Here is a 23,933-nt window from a genome sequence, read left to right on the forward strand (position 1 = left end):
GACCATAAGGTACATATTAAAAGATGTAGAAAATTATGTTAAATAAATGCCCAAACACAGCAGCCTAAGTCAGAAAATAGGCAGAAATAGTAGATAAGTCAGGCAGCTAGGCTCATTGGCTGAAACATGCTACAGAACCAGTCCTATGGGCTTGTCAGTGACTACATTCATATACTGGGCACCCGGCTGATGCAGGACGCTCCCCTGTTGGAAAAGGCCCTGACATTCTGTGGGTGGCAGCACATTAGGAAGAGGATATTGGTGGACCAACAGAAAGGAATCTTCCCTCGTTTGTAACTATCTCTGGATTCAGGGTAGGCTCCGAGCTCATCTGATTGTCAAGTGTAAACCACATGGCTGAGCCCTTCCTAAGATTGTGACTAGAGTCTCCAATTTTATGTTTCCACAGTGGAGGGAAAGAAAAAGAAAAAGACAAATGTCTGCTATACGTTTTACTTTTTTTTTTTTTTTACCAGAGATAATATACAATATTAACCCTTCGAGGAATAGGAGATAAGCAGTTTTGCAAGAAGCAACATTATGGAAGGAGATAAGCAGTTTTGCAAGAAGCAACATTAAAGAACTTCAAATTCCTATTCTGATCAACATTGAAGCCAGTTGAGAAGAGCTAAGAGGGCTGGTATATCACAGCAGGGGATACTGGGTGATTTGTTCCCTATATTATATACATGAGACAGGGAGATTTCACCACTTAAATGGAGAGGGGGCTCACTCTTTGTGTGTGAAGCTGGAGGGGGAGTGATGGTGGCCAAGACTCTTGCAGGACAATTTCAGATGCTCCAGTATCCCCCTGAAGCCCTCATTCCCGCCATTTCAGCCAACACTGTGCTTTCCGTCTACCTCCTCCTTTCACTGCTGGGCAATTTCAATTGTCCAAGTGCTGTTGAAACATAGTGACTACATCTCAGGCTTGCGTGATGAATAGCCAAACAGTCTTCAAAGGAATGTAGATTTTTCTCTCATCTACATGTTCCAGGAATAAGTTTACAGCCCAATTTCCTATCCTCTTCAGAGGACAGAATCAAGACCTGGAGAATTGAAACTGCCATCCACTGTGATCTACTAGATGAAGGCTTATCCAGAAGGAATACATCAAAGGATGCATTTCCTATTTCTGCATAAGTTCTGAAACAACGAGTCAGCTTTATAATCAGTGCTTTCAAATAAGCTACACCTTGAATTACGCAGAAGACCTGACCTTGCAAAAGTCCTTCCTTTCAGCCGTTGCTGTCCTTCCCTGTCTCTGGCTTCTGCTGTACAGAGTGTCCCTATCTGTGGCGAGTGATTCAAAGACAAACCTAAACTGTGAAATCGGTCATAAAGAATAGTTAGTGCTTCCTTTCTTCTGCTTATTGATGCAGAGAGCTCTTTCCCTGGATAGAAATTTTCCTGCCTGTGATAACCAAAATGTCCTTTTGACTTCTCCCATTGAGTATATCCCCTAAAGTGTTGAGGTTGGCTCTTTGGTCCAGCTTCCCCAAAAAAGCAGTCACCTCCAATTAAAAGAAAAAAAGGAAGGGAAGAATAATGGAAATAATGAGTTAATCTAGAAATAGCAAAGGACTGATCCTACCAGTAAGCTGTAGGAGATAGAGGCTTATTTCTCCCTTCCTCCAGCAAAGAAATCGATATATATTTGGTTGAGCCAACAAAGCTGCATGCTATTTTTTCTAAATGATTTTTCTCTGCTTTTAAATCAATTGTCTGAATGGATAAGAGAAGAAAGAAAGAAGGTTGCCTTGTATTGGGGAGGAAAACTTTTCCTTTCTTCCCTTCTAGGTTCTTTGGCTGGCCTAATAATTGAATTGATGTGAAACAGATAACAGGAGAAAACAAGATAAAACAAAACAAGTTTTGTTTAGCTCATAGATGTATAAGAGTCAAAGAAGTGACAAAAGCAGGCAGCTTTGTGAATAGCTGATCAGCCAAAGAGGTTTGGTTTGAGGTAGCAAATTAATCAAATAAAAGGTTTGTTTATATAGCCTACTTGGCCCCGAATTCCCTGTCACTGCAACTAAGGATGACTTGTGTTCTCCAGGTGCAAAGAGGATCCCCCCACAAGGGGAATTCACTTCTTGCTTTCAGGGGAAAAAAGGAAGTTCAGAATGTCCTTCCTGTACCAGCTATCACTTCCGTAACTTTCATTCAAAATAATCACTGTGCCAAAGTGCCATATTTGGAGGCAGCCTGCCCTGGACCCCATCATTTTAACACAGGTTTGGTTGTAAGTCTCAGAAACAAGGAACCATCTAATAGAAAATTTCTTTCTTCCAGGTAGGTTAAGGAGCAAGTGGTATATAGATTATTAGGTTGTTTTCAGCAGCAAGTAACCCCAAGCTTGTTTAAGGGTGAAAATTTTAGTTCCTTAACATAAAAAGAAATCCCAAGATAGGATGGGCCGCAGACTTACTTGATTTAGAAAGTCAAGGGTTTTGTTGTTCCTCCAGTCTACCAGCCTAGAATAGCTTCATTTTCAGGATGGTTGCAAAGTAGCAATTCAAGGTGAACAATGTAGATGTGACATAATCCAGAGGTACAGAGTAGATCTTCCTGTGGCCTACCAGATGGTGTGAAGAAACTTCTCCTAGGTGTTCCTCAATATAATTTTACTTATTAAAAGTCAGAATTGAATCACATGCCTTCTCTGGACCCCTAGGCTAGTGGTTCAAAAAATTAGACAATAATACTATGGTGCATTTTTGGTTGTCACGATGACTGGAGGACTCTTAATATTTAGCAGGAAATATTTAGACTACTTAAATGTCTGGCAATACATAAACAGCACTGCACAATAAAGAATGGTACCACCCAAAATGTCAAGAGCTTATTGATAAACACTACCCTTAACCTAATCAAGTACTCTTTGGACCAGGGGATGCTTTTAGTCTTCCCTTAGGCATTTGCAGGCAGAGAGGAAGGGTGATCACAGCTTTGTAGTACAACTTGAAATCCGGCATGATGATTCCCCCCTGGCTCTGGTTTTCTTTTTCAATATTCCCCTGGCTATTTGAGATCTTTTCTGATTCCACACAAATCTTTTTTTTTTTTTTTTTTTTTACGATTTTATTTATTTATTCATGAGAGACACAGAGAAAGAGACATGCAGAGACACAGGCAGAGGGAGAAGCAGGCTTCATGCAGAGAGCCCGATGTGAGACTCGATCCTGGGACTCCAGGATCACACCCTGGGCCAAAGGCAGGCACTAAAGCGCTAAACCACCCAGGAATCCCCTGATTCCACACAAATCTTAAGATTATTTGTTCCAACTCTCTGAAGAAAGTCCATGTTATTTTGATAGGGATTGCATTGAACATGTAAATTGCCCTGGGTAGCATAGACATTTTTACAATATTAATTCTTCCAATCCATGAGCATGGAATATTTTTCTATCTCTTTGTGTCTTCCTTAATTTCTTTCAGAAGTGTTCTATAGTTTTGAGGGTATAGATCCTTTACCTCTTTGGTTAGGTTTATTCCTCGGTATCTTATGCTTTTAGGAGCAATTGTAAATGGCACTGATTCCCTCATTTCTCTTTCTTCAGTCTCATTGTTAGTGTATAGAAATGCCACTGATTTCTGGACAGTGTGGTACAGGCACAAAAACAGACACATAGATCAATGGAACAGAATAGAGAACCCAGAAATGGGCCCTCAACATTATGGTCAACTCATCTTTGACAAAGCAGGAAAGACTATCCACTGGAAAAAGGACAGTCTCTTCAATAAATGGTGCTGGGAAAATTGGACAGCCATATGCAGAAGAATGAAATTGGACCATTCTCTTACACCATCCACAAAGATAAACTCAAAATGGATGAAAGATCTAAATGTGAGACAAGAATCCATCAAAATCCTAGAGGAGAACACAAGCAATACCCTTTTTGAATTTGGGCACAGCAACTTCTTGCAAGATACATCTATGAAGGCAAGGGAAACAAAAGCAAAAATGAACTATTGGGGCTTAAGATAAAAAAGCTTCTGCACAACAAAAGAAACAGCCAACAAATCTAAAAGACAACCTACAGAATGGGAGAAGATATTTACAAATGACATATCAGATAAAGGGCTAGTATCCAAGATCTATAAAGAACTTATTAAACTCAACAGCAAAGAAACAAACAATCCAGTCTTGAAATGGGCAAAAGACATGAACAGAAATTTCACAGAGGAAGACATACACATGGCCAACAAGCACATGAGAAAATGTTCCACATCACCTGCCATCAGGGAAATACACATCAAAAACACATTGAGATACCACCTCACACCAGTGAGAATGGGGAAAATTAACAAGACAGGAAATAACAAATGTTGGAGAGGATGTGGAGAAAGGGGAACCCTCTTGTTGGTGGGAATGTGAACTGGTGCAGCCACTCTGGAAAACTATGTGGAGGTTCCTCAAATTGTTAAAAATAGAACTACCCTATGACCCAGCAATTGCACTGCTGGGGATTTACCCCAAAGATACAGATGCAGTGAAACGGCAGGACATCTGCACCCCAATGTTTATAGCAGCGATGTCCACAATAGCCAAACTGTGGAAGGAGTCTTGGGTCCATCGAAAGATGAATGGATAAAGAAGATGTGGTCTATATATATAATGGAATATTACTCAGCCATTAGAAACGACAAATACCCATCATTTGCTTCGACATGGATAGAACTGGAGGGTATCATGTTGAGTGAAGTAAGTCAATCAGAGGACAACCATTATATGGTTTCACTCATATGGGGAATATAAAAAATAGTGAAAGGGATTAAAGAGGAAAGGAGAGAAAATGAGTGGTTAAAAATTCAGAGAGGGTGACAAAACATGAGAGACTCCTAACTCTGGGAAACGAACAAGGGGTAGTAGAAGAGGAGGTGGGCAGGGGGATGGAGTGATTAGGTGATAGGCACTGAAGGGGGCACTTGACGGGATGAGCATTGGGTGTTATACTATATGTTGGCAAATCGAACTCCAATGAAAAAATAGACATATAAGAAAAAAGAGAGGAAGAGTGGATACTGAACAAAATAAAAAATGATTTTCCTGTAAAGAGGAAAGAAGTTGTCAATGGATACTGGTGGCTAGGCATCCAATAATAACTGCTATGTGATATTATCACCATCTGATCCTGAAACAAAAATCATTTATTCACTTATATTAACATTTTCCACATTTTACAAAGTCTGTGTAGGGCTCTTAGAAACTTAGAAGATGAACTAAGGAGCTGTCGCAATAACCTGGGTTGGAAATTACATAACTATGGACTAAGGTTGTAGTATAGGAGATGGAGAGAAGTGAATGAATTCTCAAGATATTTTGGAGAGAAATCAATAGGTCTTGGAAAGTAATTAAATTTAAAGTGTTCAGGATGATTCTTTGGTTTATGGAAGTCTGAAGTCATCCACTAAATCCCAGTCACTCTCCCATATCCGCTGAAAAATGGCATCCAGCTTACTATCCTATTCTCCACCAAGATACATGCCCTCCTCCCTGGTAACATCAATAACCCCACCAGCAATATATTGAATGCCTTGGCCCTCTATTTCTTACTGTCAATGCCTTGGCCCTGTATATGTCACTTTCTCACCTCCAATTTTCTTGTCTTCCTTGCCTCCTCTTTCATTCATTCATAAACTTATAATCTCCATTTTATTACCAATAGTTGTATCGCTTTTTAAATCAAAATTCCAACCTTTTCTATATTTAAAGTTTAGTCTCCTGAAATCTTGGTTCTAACAATTTTTCAATTCTGCCATCCTCCAATCTTGTTATTTCACCCCCTTTTCACTGTCCAATATGCCTCATCCAATATTATCATTTTTTAACCTAAATAAGATTTAGTGGTCTATTACTAAAACTAAATGACAGCATGCAAATTTAGCTCATTTGCATATGTCTACAGTCATGGTTAAATCAAATCTTTACAAATTTTTGACCAAAACAGGCCTGAAAAATAGTGCCACCTGCTTCTGTGTTTAATTTTAATTACTATGAGGCCTTAATCTCATTAATAATATTAGATCTCCTATAGCTTCTGAGTTGGATGAGCCACACCATCTTCTCAAATAGTACACACAACAGAAGAAAGAGGAAATAGAAGATGAAGAATTAACATTTCAACATGTTGAGCTTCATGTGTCTTTGGGACATCAACGTGAAACTATTCCTTAGGGGCTTGTGTGTTAGGTCCATGAGAGAGATGGAAGCAGAAACAAAAGTAGTGTGGGGTCACTATGGAGGGCTTGTATGAAAACCATGTGAGTGAATGAGATCATCTAGAGAGCCTACAGCCCTAGAGGAAGCTTTCTTGGTTTGATGGCAGCCCTTTCAGTTTAGCTTTAGAAATGGTTGGTCCACAGCAAATATTTATTAAGCATTAACCACCTTCTAGTCACTCTTCTAGGTACTTGGAATATATTGGTTACAAAACCTAGACTTCATTAAATCCACATTCAAGTTAGGAGAAATGGAAAAAAAATAAACATAATAAATTAGTAAATTAGACTGAATAACAGGTGATGTGTGCTAAGGCAAAAAAAAAAAAAAATGCATAGACCAGAAAAAGGGAATGAACAGTGTGATAGTAAAGGGTTGCAATAGGCTGCACTATTTTTTTTTTTTTTTTTTTAGGCTGCACTATTAAATACGATGTCAAGATAGTTAGCATTGGGAAAATGAGATTTAAGCAAAGACTTGAAGAAAAAACAGTGAGGGAATTATAAAAGTGGATATGTGGTGGAAGAATGTCCCAAGCAGAGGGAGCAGATACAAAAAGGCACTAAGGTTGGAGTACCTCTGGAATGTTTGCTGAACAGAAAGAGGCCAGTGTGTCTGGAAAGGAGAGAGCAATGAGGTTAAGTTGCCAAGTACAAGGAAGGCAGATCACATAGAGCTTTGTGACACTGAAAAAGCTTTAGCTTTTGCTAGGGAGAACTATTCCAGAGCTTTGAGTAGAAATGTCAGAAGAAGATCTAAATTACATTTTTAAATGAATATATTTGGCTACTGTGTTGAGAATAAGTTTTAGGGAAGCAAGGGTGGAAAATGGGGAACCAGTTGAACCAGTTGGCAGGTGACGGCAGAAACCCTGGAGAGAGATGATGATGATGGGCAGGGTGGTATCCATGTGGAGGGTGAGAATCGCGGAGATTCAGAATATATTTTGGAGATAGAGCCAACAGGTCCTTTAACAAGTGGGACACATAGTACAAGAGGAAGAGGGAAGCAAGGGTAACACTCAGGTGTTTGGCCTTGCCCATTATAGCCTGAGCAAATGGAACAATGATGTTGTCATCAACTGAACTGGGGAAGGCTAGCGGAGTTTTAGTGCAAAGATCAGAAGATCAATCTTGGCCATTCTAACTCTGAGATAAATCTTAGACATCCAAAGAATGATATGGAATAGATAGTAACATATTAATTATAGACAGAATCTATAAGATAGGGGTTATTGTTATGTAGGTAATGTTTAAAGCCACAGGACCGTCTTGCCTCATAGTCGCAGAAAATAATAACCAGCCTATGAAATGCCAGACCTTGAGTGCACTGTACAGCTTGTGATCTCTTCACAGGTAGGAAATAAAGGTTATAGATTTGGGAAGATTGCTGAGTGTAGCAATCTGAAGTAGGATTAAGCAGTTATGTTAAGAATTTATTTATTTATTTATTTATTTATTTATTTATTTATTTATTTATTTGGAGAGACACAGACATAGTGGGAGAGAGCACGAGTGGGGAGGAGGCAGCTGGACACAGGGCTTGATTCCAGGATTCTGAGATCATGACCTGAGCCAAAGGTGGATGCCTACCCAACTGAGCCACTCAGGCACCCGAGCATCAAGAAGTTCTTGAGAATGTTCTCATTGCAATGAGTACTTTACATTCATTAAATCACTGAGTCCTTATAACAGCCTTTAACGAATGTACTATTATTCTCAATCTACCAATGGAGGAACTGAGGCTCTGGGGAAGGGAAGAAATTTGCCTGCTGTACAGGACAATGGACTAGGTAGGAGATGAGTTTTCAGACTCAACTGTACCATGAACTGGGTGTCCTTTAGTAAATTCTGCTAGTCTTTGGGTTTTTGTTTCCCTAAATGAGAAAGGTTGCCCAGACAACCTTTAAAGACCTTTGTTGTTTGTTTTTTTATGATACCTAGATATGTTTCAGTTTCTTAGCCTGAATCTTAAATACCTTAATGCCATCTCCTCTAAACCATACTATTTACGCCCGTATAATATCAACATTAATAACAACTGAATAAAGGCTTAGTCTGAATTCATTTCTGTGTAAAATATTCACATTTTTATTTTATCCATTCTTTACAATCAATCAAAAGAACTCAGTATGGGATGCTTGGGTGGCTCAGTGGTTTAGCTCCGCCTTCGGCCCAGGGCGTGATCCCAGAAACCCGGGATGGAGTCCCACATCGGGCTCCCTGCTTCTTCCTCTGCCTGTGTCTCTGCCTCTCTTTCTCTCTCTCTCTGTCTCTCATGAATAAATAAATAAAATCTTTAAAAAAAAGATTCTTCTCTCTCTCTCTCACTATTCCCCACACCCAGCCTTCCCCCACCACTAAAAGAAAAAAAAAAAAAAGAACTCAGTGGACATGGTACTATGCCAATTCTGGGCCTAGCCCTTAAATTAAGGCCTGATGGAGATGCTTACTCCTGAACTTCTCTGTCTTATCACTCCAATGCCATACCATGTGGAGATGAACCAAGGACCCACCAGTCAACAGCACAGCCCTGAATTCCCAGTCCAGCTTCCAGATGACTCTAGCCTTCCTAGTGCCTAAGCTGATACCACGTGAAGCAAAAGAACCACCTAGATATCCCACACTCTCAAGTAACAAATCATTGCTTAAGCTACTAAGTTTTATGTTTGTTTTTTCCACAGCAATCAATAACTGACGTAGTTACTACAAACATACCCATTTTACAGATATAGAAACTGAAGCTTGAGAGTTTCATTTAGTGTAGATCACACATCAAGAAAATGATAGAATAAATATCTGAAGAAAGTTCTGTTACATTCCAGAGCCCACACTTGGACTGCTTGAATGCTATGCCAAACTGCTTCTCATTTTAATGCCCAGTTATCAGCCATACTTTATGGCAAGCATTTGAATTGGGTGCAATTTTCTTCTACGAAGACAGCTGCTAAGCCTATGTGGACATTACAAAAATCTCTTTGATTAATTCTACAATTACCAGAAGTATTTGACCAATAACAGGCCCTCAGTATACTCAGGGATACTTCATATAGATTACAGATGAAAAGCCAGCAACCTGGAAGAACTTCTCCCCCTGGAAGTTTCTTTCATTTCCTAAAGCCTGAGGCAGTTACATGCAGCCGTTAAATTCCCTTGTCCGCTTTGCCAGCAGCGTCATAGACACCTGTGCATTAAATTACTGCAATATCGGTTTCTGTGTGCACTTAGCATTTCCAAGTTTTTATCATCTAGAAAAAAGGCATCAATACGTCAAGACTAAGTTCCAAGCAGATGGTGCCAAATTTATTTACTTGATACTTCTTACTTTAATAGAGCTAAAGTACATTTTGCTCAGCAAATGCAGCCATCAGAAAATAATTGGAGGGGGGCGGGAAAAAAAGCACCTGAGTTGACTCAGCAAAAATGAAAACCCTAAGTATTCCACATCGAGCTAAGCCCAGGCAATCATTTAAAGGGGCCGATGTCTTCCTTCCCTTTATGCTGCACTTCCGCATTCACCCCACATGAAGTACCCGGTACTTGTCAAAATATGGCTTAAGTGAAAAAGTATTGGAGTCTTGGTGTTGTCTGTGGGTGATTCCTGAAGATGGGGATGAATGGAAAATGTGCTGGAGTGTGCGGTAAGGATAGGAAAACATATATATGCTCACATGTAAATAATTCACAATTTTTTTTTTTAATAATTCACAATTTTTACACGAACTCAAAGTCACTGTAGGAACATAACACGCCTATTTTAGCATGGTATAACTATGGTATCCCTGCTCTTCTAATTCAAAGGTAAAAATTCCGATTAGGTTCCCATGTTCATTTAAATAGTAATAATAGCCATAAAGTGTACATTCCTCTTTTTTTAAAAAAAGTATTTATTTATTCATGAGAGACAGAGAGAGAGGCAGAGACACAGGCAGAGGGAGAAGCAGGCTCCATGCAGGGACCCTGATGTGGGACTTGATCCCAGGATTCCAGGATCACGCCCTGGGCCAAAGGCAGGCGTTAAACCGCTGAGCCACCCAGGGATCCCTAAAGTGTACATTCCTGTATTACTTTACAATTTACAAGACACTGTCATATACAGCACTTGATTTGATCTTTATAACAAAACAGACTAGGTATTATTATATGCAAGATCATAGAGTTAAATACTAAAACAGAAGTTAACTCTAAAATTTCATAACTTCAGCTGAAGTCTTCAGCTCCAGGTGTCTTTAGAAAAAGAATGAATGGTCTTTTTAAAAATGTTTGATTTTTATGACGACATCTCTGTTCTAATCTGATGTTCTTGGTTAAGTACACAATAAACTTTCTATTTTAAAAATGACTTGAAACATCATCCAGGGACACCTAGGTAGCACAGACGTTTAAGTATCCAACTTTTGGTTTCAGCTCAGATTGTGAACTCAAGGTCAGGAAGTGGACCCTGCATGCTCAGGGCTCCATGCTCAGCAGGGAGTCTGCTTAGGACTCTTTCTTCCTTTCCCTCTGCCCCTAACAACCCTCCCCCCACTCTCTCTCTCTCTCTCTCTCTCTCTCATAAATAAATAAAACCTTTTTTTTTTTAATAAAACCTTTTTATAAAGATGTCATCCATACAGCCAGTGACAAATCATGCAGAGTTATATTTCTTAATATCTGTCCACTAAGAAAACTACCCAACACTTCTTTCAATGAAGTCTAATGTTGCCAAAGAAAGTAGACATGTTCTTCAGACGGTGCAAATAATGGCAACTGTCCTTGTAGCCATCCCTTGAAATGTTCACCTGCTGCGATTTCTCCAATCCTTTATTAGAGCCTTGCTTTTTTATTCGATTATTTTTTTCATTGTAGTATGATTTAGATCCAGTATAATTCACAGATCCTAAATGTACAATTCTATCATTTCAGAAAGTCTCCTAGTGCCCCTTTCCAGGCAGTCCTCAACCTGAAGGCAACTACTTTTCTGTTATTTTCACCAAATACTTGTTTTGCCTATTCTAGAACTTTATACAAATGTACCTTTTTTGTTTTTTTTTGCACCTAGCTCAGCATAACGATTTGAGATTCATCCATGCTATTGTAGGTATAACTAGTTTGTTCTTTCTCTTCCTCTTCCTCCTGCCTCTCTGGAAAACAGTATGGAGGTTCCTCAAAAAGTTGAAAATAGGGATGCCTGGGTGGCTCAGCAGTTGAGCGTCTGCCTTTGACTCAGGGCGTGATCCCAGGGTCCGGGATCGAGTCCCACATCGGGCTCCTGCAGAGAGCCTGATTCTCCCTCTACCTATGTCTCTGTCTCTCTCTGTGTGTCTCTCATGAATAAATAAATAAAACCTTCATTTAAAAAGTTGAAAATAGAGCTATCCAATGACCCAACAATGGCACTACTAGGTATTTACCCCAAAGATTCAAATGTAGTGATCCAAAGGGTCACCTGCAGCCTAATGTTTATAGCAGTAATGTCCACAATAGCCAGACTATGGAAAGAGCCCACATGTCCATCAAGAAGAGATGAATGGATAAAGAAGATGTGGTGTATATATATATATATATATAATGAAATATTACTCAACTATCAAGAAAGAAAGAAAGAAAGAAAGAAAGAAAGAAAGAAAGAAAGAAAGAAAGAAAGAAAGAAAAAGAAAGAAATCTTGCTATTTGTAATGATGTGGATGGAACTAGAGGGTATTATGTTAAGCCAAATAAGTCAATCAGAGAAAGAATTATATGATCTCACTCATATGTGGAATTTAAAAAACAAATCAAGGAATCATAGGGGAAGGGAGAGAAAAATAAAACAAGTGAAATCAGAGAGGAAGATAAATCATAAGAGACTCTTAATCATAGGAAACAAACTCAGGATCACCAGAGGAGAAGGGGGTGAGGGGACAGGGTAACTGGGTGATAGATATTAAGGAGAACACATGATGTGATGAGCACTGGGTATTATATAATACTGATGAAACACTGAATTCTATCTCTGAAACTAATAATATGCTATATGTTAATTAATTGAATTTAAATAAAAAATAATTTTAAAAATTTAAAAACTAGTTTGTCTTTTTCTATTACTGCATAGCTCTATGTATGTTTCTTTATCTATCACCCTGTTGATGAACATTTGAGTTGTTTGTGTATTTGTACAGCTTCATTTTAGGAACTACATTTTAAGCCCTTAAAATGGGTCCACAAATTAAGAAATCTGTCAGCAAATGTACATTTTGTTCTGGGTGTGTGTGTGTGTATGAGCTAAAGTAGAATTTACTTTGTGAATCAATGTAAGTACATCAAACACTTGGCACTCGAAACCTAAATAAATTGGTCTGGCTCCCAGACTCCCTGGCTGTAGGGTAGACAGGTCTGAGAAAGGTGGGATGCTAAAAGACCCTAACAACACTAAGAGTTCTGCTGTCTGGGCTAAATGGTAGGTGGTAACCTCACAAGAAAGAGGTGTACACTCAGCTCTGTCATTGCAGGGTGCTAACTCCATGCACAGTGCTTCGGCTGTTAAAACATTCCTGTAACATTCACCAGCCAGATTCTGGCATCATGTGTGTAAACAGATCGGCGATTCTGATCATTTGAAATGCCGATTTCAACCATCTCTCTCCCTTTCTCTAAAGCACTTGAGTTCATCATGGTTTGCTAATTAAAGCACAGGACTTAAGCCTTTCAGCCTTCCTTGTACGTGCAGCTAATTCGACCTTGAAGGATGCAGCAAATGAGTCAATTAACATTCCATAGCATGCATTTATCTAGCACCTGCTGTGTGCCAAACACTGCACAGCGTTGGCTGAGTTTCCTAACAGGTTGCAGAGAGGAAGTAGGATGCTGTGAGTTAAAGAACACGGGCTGGTGCAGAAAGCCCAAATCTGTCCTGCTCTCCTACTTTCTTTCGGAGATCTAAGAAAATTCAATTCAACTTGGAACCTCAGTTATAGACTAACTGCAGGAGGTTCTAAGGTTTTGGGTTGTAAACTAAGCTGTGAAAACAAATTTGTGGACCTTAATTTTTTTTACAATTCAATTACTTTGGGCCTCTATCCCTTGAGATAGCAGGGATTTAACCTCAGTGGATTTAGGTAACCCTGCTAATATAAAAGATTCCCAGAGCTGTCTCTGAGGCCCTAGCATTTCTAGAACACTCAGAGGGGAACAATGTTGCCCACTTGGCATCCACTAATTCTCATATGCTCTTGACTCTTGGTTCTTTACTTCTCCAGAAAAGCTCCTTATTCTACTTTATGGCCTCTCCCGGATTTCTGGCTTCAGTACGACAATGGTACTATTCTGAACATTGAGGGGAGAAATTCGAGATCTCCCAACACTGCACTACAAGGCCTAGTAAGAAGGCTTCAGGTCCATGATTGTAAACTTCCCACCTGACCCTCATTCTTTCCTCATCCTTACCTGGCTTATATAGAGATGCTTCTGAGACCCAGCAATGTTCTCAGACTCCATCCAGAAAGCAATGCATTGGCAACCTCCTTGCTGGTGTACAAAGAACTTCATGAATTCGAGAAAAAGTGTCTAATCATTATGGACAAATTGCCAAGATGCACCTCTTCTGGGTAAACCAGCTAGAAGAAAACATTTCCCTTGGTAGCTCGTGAAGCAGTGTTCAAGCTGGATTGCAGGCCCATAATCAGCCCCGCGGCCAAGGGCCCGAGGACAGGGCATGTGCAGAGTGCTGTCCCTAAACCAGGTTCTCACATTGCTCTTCTGTCTGGTTTTTCATATTTTGTCCTCTTTTCTCTCAGGATTCAACCCAGGAGCTTTTGCTTTTTCCATTCACTCTCCTCCTTCTTCCTCTTGAAAGAGGCACAACTCTCTCTAGTCACAGAACTGTCCTAGTCTATCCTTCATGGGATATGACTTAGGCTTTTGAAAAATACAATGACTTTTTTCTCAAGTAATTTTCACAGCCATGCATACCAAAAGTTTATTTTGGAACTCAAAAGCTGCCACTTGACTAGTTCTTTCTCTCTGTATTTCTCTGTGGTATCTCTGCTTAAGGTAATGGGTACTAGGTTTGGTTGCCCCAGGGGAGGTGGGATCACAGGTTGAAGGACATGCTTGGGGACTGTGGCAGCCATGGAGACCTTACCCTTCACTGCAAGCTGTGAGGTTAGCTGAAAGCCTCCAGCTTCGGCACCTACAGGATCTTGAGCCAAGGCCTCGTTTTTCTTGCAGACCTTCCAGCTGATGACTGATCAACGAGGCCAGTTAGGGCTTGGCTATTTCCTCAAAACAGGACTCCTCATTAGGATAATCTCTGCTATGGAGCTCCCCACTGGGCTGACACTAGGGTGAATTTTTGTTAGATCTGCATCACAACCTGAGACTCTCCCACCACCATCCTATCCCCTCTTTTTCTTATCTTGTACAGATATCCTGCACAACCCTCCCCCCAAAAACAAACCTCTTGTGCTGCTAACTCAGTGTCAGCTTCTCAGAGAATCCAAAGTGACACAGGTCTGAAAATACTTCTGCTAATCAGTTAAATAATACTCTACCAAACAGCTGAGTATGTAAATAACCAGTCCACGTTAAATCCATTGATTCTAATATTCTCTCTTTTCCCTCCCTCATCTCTCCCTAAAAATTTGAGTGAAAGAGCAACTATGTTCTCAAGTAAATCATTTCAGTTTGCAAATATCCAAAAGCAGAGATTTAATCATTCTGCCCCCTCTTCCTACTTTCCTACCAGTTATCCTCATTAAGGACAATAAAACGGCAAAGGCAAAACAGCCTAAGAATTACCTTGCAAAGCTATAGCAAACCCCACAGCAATAGTTCTACTTAATGGAGTCTTGTTTTATCTGAATTATCTTTCAAAACTAGTGGAACTGGATAAATCAAAGTGAACTGGAAGACATCAGAACTGCTAGTTCAGTAAATAATCATTTGGCATAGACAGGGAAAGCATGATGTTCCTCAAATGGAAAGTAGAAGCTTTTGAGGGTAGTAACATAATCTTCTAGTTGCATATTTAGTGTCTATTCTGTTAATTATAAACTCCACAAGAAAAGATGTCAGCTTTTGTTTACTACTCTATACCTAGCCTGGATGAAAAAAATACATATATTATTGAATAAATGCATTTTAGTCGCAAAATAAGCCAACTAAATCGTGGAATTAGCGTGGTCACCTAAACTATTCTTCAGATTTGGCCTTTAATGACATTTTATTGTTTTCCAAAATCAAATCCATTTTAGAAAAATATCCTTTGCTGGGAGACAGCCTGTCTCATTAATTATTTTGTGCAACCCAGAAGAACAAAGGAGGGATTCATTGGGCCTGCCTCCAGAATAGAGCCACATTTGGATCCTTAACTGGCTCTCTCCAAAAGAAGTGATTTTTCTCTTCTCACATATTTCAATAAGAAAGAGAGAGAAGAGAGGGAAAGAGAGAAAGAGAAAATGAGAGACAGAAAGATCAAGACCATGGTGACTATTACAGAAAGTCAACACAATGATGGCTTATCTGAGATGAATCTGCGTGGGGTTTCTGTTGTTATTTTTGTTCTTGTCTATTTTAAAAAAACAAACGTGCTGTTGGCCAGGGAGTAGTAGGCAAAGTCCTCCAGGGAGAAAATTACTCACAAAAGTCTTAAAGACCAAAATGGGCAGAGTTTAGTAAAATCAGGATGAATCTGCACACCTCCTAGGATAGGGGTGTAAGAGAAGGCAGTCAGTCATTGTCACAATGCTGACATTGCCTGGGGTTTCTTAGCACCTGTACATTATCATGTGCTCGATATGTTACATAATATATCAGTTTAACAGTCATGTGGGAGAGAACCGGTCCACTTCAGGGTAGTAATAAGTGCTGAGTATACAGCAAAGTTATGACTCAGCTTCTTTAGGCAATGGAGATGACATCTGTATTCCACATTAAGTACAAGTTCATAGTATTTTCACTATAAATAGACATTGAGCTAATGAAGATTTTTGCTACTTAGAAGGATCATACAAAACTCTGCTGTAGAAGTGTAAGACAGTTCACAAAGTGGAGGAATTAAAATGATTTCAGCATGAACATCATTACTGTAATACTTGCAGCACTACCCAAAATCTCAGTGAAAGTCAAAATATGCATTTAAATATAAAAGTTGTATGTTATCTGATCATTATCTGAAAAATTAATGCTCACATTTCACATGAGGTGTATAATGTGGGATAGAGGAAGGAGAGGAGAATGAGAGAGAATAAAGTCCATTAGTCCATGCCCTCTAGAAGTTTACCATCTGCCTCTAGGAATTTCATTTGTAGAAAAGAGACTGTCCAGTAAACAAGAGGCAATGGAGTAGGGGGAAGGAAAGAGAGAGACAGGGGACAGGCATATCACATTGTGTGGAAACTAAAAGATTTTCCTTCCACGAGTCTGGATTAGAACTCTTCAACTGTGTACTTTCACCTTAAAACATTTTACCTCTGTCCTTACCACTCTTGCTTGGAATCTGTCAAATTCCAAAGTGGCAAGGACAGAAAAGAAAATGGAAGAACCAATGTATAAATGATGAGTCTTTACCAGAATTTGGAGGTTCTTCCTAAAGTCTCTTTTATTTTTTAATATTAGATATAAGCAGAAAGGCAATCTCCCCTGTTTACCAATAAGCTATTTCAACCTCCTCTATCTTTGTCATAATCTTGTATGCTTCTTAACTTTTAAACATAGTATATATAACTTCATAAGCGTTGGCCCAAGAAATTAAAAGGAAGCAAAGCAGTCTAACTGCTGACTATTCTCCGGCCTCCAAATGTTATTTTTTTGTCAATAGGATCTTACATGTAACCTAAACTCACAACAGAACTCCTTTTTGTCCAAAATCTTGAAATAGCCAATGACCTATTCCTGATGAGTAGAATCACTTTGCTTCTTTTACTCTGTGATTTCCTGTTCCCTGCAGACCAAGTGATCCCCTTCAGCCTCTTCCTGAGTGCCTTGATGAGTAAATTAAAGAGTAAATTGAGTGGTTGTCTTATTTGATTTCCTCAAGAATTAGTGTAATGACTGATAGGCTATCTAAATGTGCAAATAGCTTTAAAAAAAAAAAAGAGAGAGAGAGATTTGTTTTTTCCAAGGACTCTGCTCTCTGGTTCATTCTTTGTGAAAGCATTGACCATGGCTCTGACCAAACATAGTTTAGAAAGTGAGCGATCAATTTCTGTTGCAGTGGAAAAGTGTCTAAAATGATATCACCTTGGACTTGCCCCAAATGCCCTTCACTCCAATGTCAATTATAGATGGATTACATTAAGGCAGTAAATATTTTCATTTTCCCTCTGGATAAAAAGAAGTCATTTGAAAAGCTATTTTTTCCTTGTTTTACTTTCAGGCAACTGCTTGTTATTCCAATGCCATGGCCTCCATAGCAGACAATATAGGAAAAAAAAAAAGTGTTATTTAACATGTTATCAATCATGTTAAGAATCACCTTGGGTAATACTAAAAACTAAAAACACATGGAAAATTCTGGTAGGAAGAAGGAAAGTGAAAAAGTATAGTGGCAAATCACTTAATGGGAAATCAAGCAATAGCTCAGGGGTTCAAAGTCTCTCTATGACATCCACTCCTTCCTTTTAAAGAAATCTGTTTTCCTTTCTGTAAAAATATGTTAATTAACATTTACTTCAAGTATCTGTAAGTCACTGAGGGACAAGGACTGACAACAGTGAAAAACAAACGTAACTTACAACTCAAATCCATATTTATCACCAATTTTTTATGACAAAGGCTATTGAGATTTCCAGTGGACACTGAAGCTCACTTAACTAACTACAAGGGGCCAATGCCTCAATGGCCATGGCCAGTTCCCAGCATGGCTATAACAAAAGAGAAAATAAAACCAAGATTGCACAATTATTTTTCAAATGTTGGCCTGAAGAAGATTTTCTAAGGACACCTAAAACTAAAATACAGAATTTTTTAGTAGTGTCATTCTGGACCCTTTGTCTACTCAAAAACTGAGTAATTTTTGTTTCACAAAAATGTTTGTGATTTTTTTTCCAAAAAATCATAGAAACTATTCTGTTTAAAGCTCCATTAAAACAAGATATTATTCATAAATAATTCAATATTATCCTAAATGTAAACTCACTGAACAGATTACTGAGGGCCAAATAACCAAAATTTCAAATTTTTGGGAAAATAGTGAAAATTAAAACTGCTACATATCAGTACTTATGGAACATAGCTATATCCATGTTCAGAGAAAAATCCGTAACTCTAAGTACTCATATTATTCAATAAGGAATAATAAAAATAAATTAACACTCAATTAAAGTAGTTATGGAAAACAAGTAGGTAAAACCAAGACAGAACAACTGACTTAACAAAGCTAAAAATTAGAAAAAAATAGAGATAACAAATGAATTAAAGAGCTGATATTTGGAAAATAAATGAGTAGATAACATTTAAGCTACAAAAGAAGGTCCAAATGTAAATAGTAAAAATGAGAGAATGGAAAATAACTACAGATAAAAAGGAAAGTAAAAGAATTACAAGGGATAAGTGCATTCAAACTATAATTACTAGTTTGAAAGTTGACAAAAATTAATTTCTTAATGAAAATATACATGGCCCCATATAATATGGGAAAACAACAAAATAAGTATATTTCAACTTGGACTTCACTTGAAAATCATCTAAGGTGTTTTTAAAAACTTAAAACACTTTAGACTAAATCAGAACTTTGGCAACTACCTATGATGAAGTAGCATGTGAAAACAAAATGATGTCAGTGCAGATTAGAGATATCAGACTACAACACAGGGTACAGCTTTATGAAGTTATTGTAGAACTTCACGGGCAGCCAGGCCTTCAAGGTGAGGCCAGAGAGGGGGAAATCCCAAGAAGTGAGCTGATACTCTACATGTTGCTCTTCTCTTTGGGACATATGCTGATTCATGGAGTTGAAACAAAAGACCAGGAATATAAGCAAATAAACACTGTGAAGAGGCAAAAAAAAAATCAGCAAGGCTTTGGCAATCTCATAGGATTGGGGGGCAGATAGAATTTAGGGTTGGCAAGGCTGTCAATATTAGGAAGGCCAAGATCCCAGAGAAAGGTAATACAGACAAGTAAAACTTACTGGTTTTCCCCATATTTGGGGAAATTTACTGAATTCTCAATCTGTCCATGGTAAGAGGTTAAAATTTCATGCAGAAAGCCCAAGAATGCAGAGAGCAGTTTCTGGCAGTCTCATGATGCTGACCAAGATTAAAACCAAGATTAAATGCCTTCTGAAGAGTCAATATTAGGCTGTCAGTTGAAAATCCTAGAGGGCTACCCCCTAAAAATAAGAGGAAATCAGAAAGACTGAGCCTTCCTAAGACCTAAGTCTTAGTTCACTCCTGTATTGGATTGGATTGATCTGCTTTATCATCCAGAGTGTCCACATTTTTTCATACACAAAAATACAGACTTGCATTAAAAAAATTATGAGGTATATCAAGAAATAAGACCAGGAGAAAACAATATAGACAATAGAATATACCAACAGATGACCCAGTTATTAGTAATTAGGCATAAAGTTTAAGATATCTCTGATTAATACGTTCTGGAGGATTTCATGAGCCAACTGAATTAAATTAAAAAAAGAAGTGAGAATTTTAGAAATTAAAAAGATAGCAACTCAAAAAATAAGAACTCAGATTTCTATTTCATTTTTTTGTTTTTGTTTTTGCTTTCATTTGTTTTTATTTGTTTGTTTTTAGAGCAGGTGTGACACAGCTAACTGGAATACAAATCAGTAGAATATCCAGGCTAAAGCATATATGCCAGGATATGTGTCAATTTCCTCCACGATTAAAAAAAAAAAAGGAAAAGAACAACATCTGGAACAATAGCTATTATTAAAATCACTATTGATTTTTCAATAGTCTGTCTTTCTTAAAAATCTATCTACTTTCAATTGAAGCCAAGCATGGACTTTAAATGGGGACTTTAAATGAGGATGTAATCTCATGCCTCTTAATCTTTGAAATCTCTAAAAAAATTATATTAATTTTTTACGACTCTCCCATGGATACAGTACCACTTTGGGTTATGATTTTTATAGAGAAGGGACACTCCAGGGTCTTTCACTTGTTCCTTCATACTATAAAAACTCTTACTTCATAAATCAGAAAGCCAATGTGGCGATTCTATCAAATATACATTCAGAAACTTGGGCAATATTTGCAGAATTGATTTATTAATCTGCTGGGCCTATCATGAAATAGACTTGGGAAAAAATTCCATTTATTATCTGATATTCATGAGCCTCCCAATGACCAATGGACCACAGAGTTATTGAGAATCCCAAAGAAGTGTTATTCACTCAAAATGAATATTCAATATTTTTCCCAAAGTTGAAATATCTCCCTTGCCTCAAGTCAGAATCATACTAGTAAACCATCTCAGATGTCCTTGGGGATATCTGGAGAATCATATTCCAAACTTGAAATGTCATATAACATGGCCCTTCCTTAAAGGGACCCAGTTGGCACTTAATTAAGTGAATATAATGATACAAATTACTTCTGTTTAGATTTTTGCCTCTAGTTGCTCAAACCAAGAAAGAGTATAATGGACTCACCTTCTATTTTGGTCTTGAGGACTCCATGATCTATTATTACTCACCGTTAAAATTCTCTAAGAGTCAGTTCACTCTGATCATTGGACCAGCTTTGCTACTGTCTGGAACTATTTCTGTCTGGTATTTTGCAAGCCATTTGACTTTGTCTCCCTCCTAGAATCCTATTATTCTCACTGAAATCAGGAAACCTATTTCAATAATAGTATCTCTCATCTTCATAACCATCATACTAAATCTGACAGGCAACATCTCTGATGTTTAGCTTTCCTGATTCCTAGGTTACATCTGGAAGATCCAGAATTCTCTTCAGGCCCTTGAGGAAGACCAGAGGCAGCCATTGTGGAAGGCATTATCCCTGTTTTGGAAGTCATCATGGTGAGGAATAAGATGGCCTAAAAATTGGAGGTGAATACCACACAGACTTAGAAGCCAGTGCAAGCCAAATGTCAGCCCAGTCACTAGGAGAGAGTTATCAATTTTCTTCACCAAGCTGAGAGAGACAGATGGTATATTCCAGTGGCTGATTTAAGTAAGAATGCCCACAGGATGAACAAGCAGATGTAACAGAGACATCACCTTTGAGAACTATGAAACCCTAGGAGAACACATTTGAGGATCCTAACCATTCTCTTCACAGAGGCCTATAACCTTTGTTATAGGCTCAGATGTCACTTTAAAAAGAAGCCAGAATAGAGATCTGGAAATTAAGAGCATCATTTAAAAGGGCTATTTTTTTCTAGCAGAATATACCAAATTTGTAAATTTAAAGGATTAAAAATTATTTTTCCATGGCAAGCAAACAATTCTAGGCTTTTGAAGATGATCAAACTGGTTATATAAATAATTTTTATTAAGCGTCTGCCTTTGGCTAAGGTCAGGATCTCAGTGTCCTGGGATCCAGCCCTAAGTCAGGCTTCCTGCTCCTCGGGAGTCTGCTTCTCTCTCTCCTTCTGCCACTAACCCCTGCTTGTGCTCTTTCATACACACACACACACACACTCTCTCTCTCTGTCAAATAAATAAATAAGTACATACATACATACATACATATCTATATTACATACAAGTGGAGTTACTGTGAATAAACTTTGCTAATATGCTACACTTGTAACAAGGGGTTTGAAAATGCAAAAGATCCCATTTAGAGCACCACTGAAGATCTAAAATATCTGTCACCTGTCCATCCATCCAACCAACTACTCAATCATCCTAGAAATAAACATAACAAGTTATGAGCAGAAATTACATAAAAATGTACTTTACTGAGAATATCAGAGAGGGTCTTTTTAAAAAGACAACTAAAGTTTCTACATGTAAACTATATAACTCTATTCCCTGTACATTTAAAAATTCATAGAAAATATTGAAAAGCAATGCCATGGAAATTTCCTAATCTAACAAACTCATGTTTGTTATCATTCCAGATCTAGCAAATGTGTCCTATTTCTCTTTGTTCTCTTTCATATGCCATTAACCATGCCAGAAATTTCCTGGAGTAAATCTAATTAGCTTGTTCAGGATGAGTACCTAAAAAGAAACTTTTTTTACTGTCCAACATTTGCAGTTCCTAATTTTTCCCTGCTGCTTAAAAACCTAGAGGTAACAGTATTTAGGTACTATATTTAGAACAACTTGATGAGATTTGGGGCCTCATGATTCCTTTTAGGAAATGAACTCTGATATGTTACATATTTTAATACCCCTCACTCATTCAAACTCTATTCTAACCTACTTCAAGATTATAGGCTGACTTTGCTAAGCATGCCAAATATAATTTTCTTGGCCATATGGGTCACGAATACTCAACACTTAATAATTTATGCTGCTGGGAAAGGTGCAGCAGCTTGTGTTAATAAAATGTAAAATTCCTGACCAATTATGGAGTATAGCTAATAATAGAGCAGCAGTATCAGCTCACTTCCATCAGCTTAATGATAATCAGAAGTTGAGAATGAAGACACATGGATGCTTTTTACTCTTAATTGAAACATAGGATTTATTTTTTTTATTTAAATTCAATTAATTAACATATAATGTATTATTGATTTCAGAGGTAGAGATCAGTGATTCATCAGTCTTATATAACACCCAGGGCTCATTATATCACATGCCCTCCTTAATGCCCATCACCCAGTTATCCCATCCCCCCGCCCCCTCCTCTCCAACAACTCAGTTTGTTTCCTATGGTTAAGAGTCTCTTATGGTTTGTCTCCATCTCTAATTTCATCTTGTTTTATTTTTTCCTCCTTTCCCCTATGATACTTTGTTTTGTTTCTTAAACTCCAAATGTGAGATCATATGATAATTATCTTTCTCTGATTGACTTATTTTGCTTAACACTCTCTAGAAACAGGATTTAAGATAAAATTGAGCCCCATTAGACAGGAATAAGCATTCAGAAAGAGAAAGCATTTTTTCCCTATTCAAAATCACTGAAAAAACAATTCATTCAAAAGATATTTTACTAAAAAAAAAAAAAAAGATATTTTACTAAAAATCTACCAAGTCCAAGTTCTTGTACCACTGTGTTGTAGATAATGGAGATGAAGGAAAGTCTAAGGTCTAGGGACAGGTTTATAAATAGAACCAAAAGGTGGTATATGCTATGAGTTAGAATACAAGTTAGTCAGAAAATTCAGGACATACTCAGGTGTCATTCAGAGGATGTGATTTCTGCTTGTACCATCATGGTGTTCCGTGTTTTCATGAAACTGTGTAACAAAATTGGTCCATACTTTCCATCAACCAGATAAGTATAATGCTAATAGCATAATCCATCAAAAGTTTGTAATGTGACTTAATGCCATTGTAAATTTCTTTAAGCTCCTCAAAAATAACTGTAATGCTGTAGTAGAATTTTACCAGAGCTCTTAGTGAATGAGTCATAGTTGATTTTATCATTCCTTTAAACAATAATTTAAAATATGTTCTAGCAACTTGAGATACAACTTTTCTCTTTAAAATTCTTCTCTGCCTTCTTTAATAGCATATATTGAGTGTAATTTAACCTTTTATTGATCAATAGAAGTGGCTTTCCTGAACATCGATTTTAGTCATTATTGTGATAACTTGAAGTCTATTGACAATTTATCCCAATATTAAATAACCCCAAACTTAAATTCATTTATAT

Source organism: Canis lupus, chromosome 23 (assembly GCF_011100685.1).
Source record: "Canis lupus familiaris isolate Mischka breed German Shepherd chromosome 23, alternate assembly UU_Cfam_GSD_1.0, whole genome shotgun sequence".
NCBI lineage: Eukaryota > Metazoa > Chordata > Mammalia > Carnivora > Canidae > Canis > Canis lupus.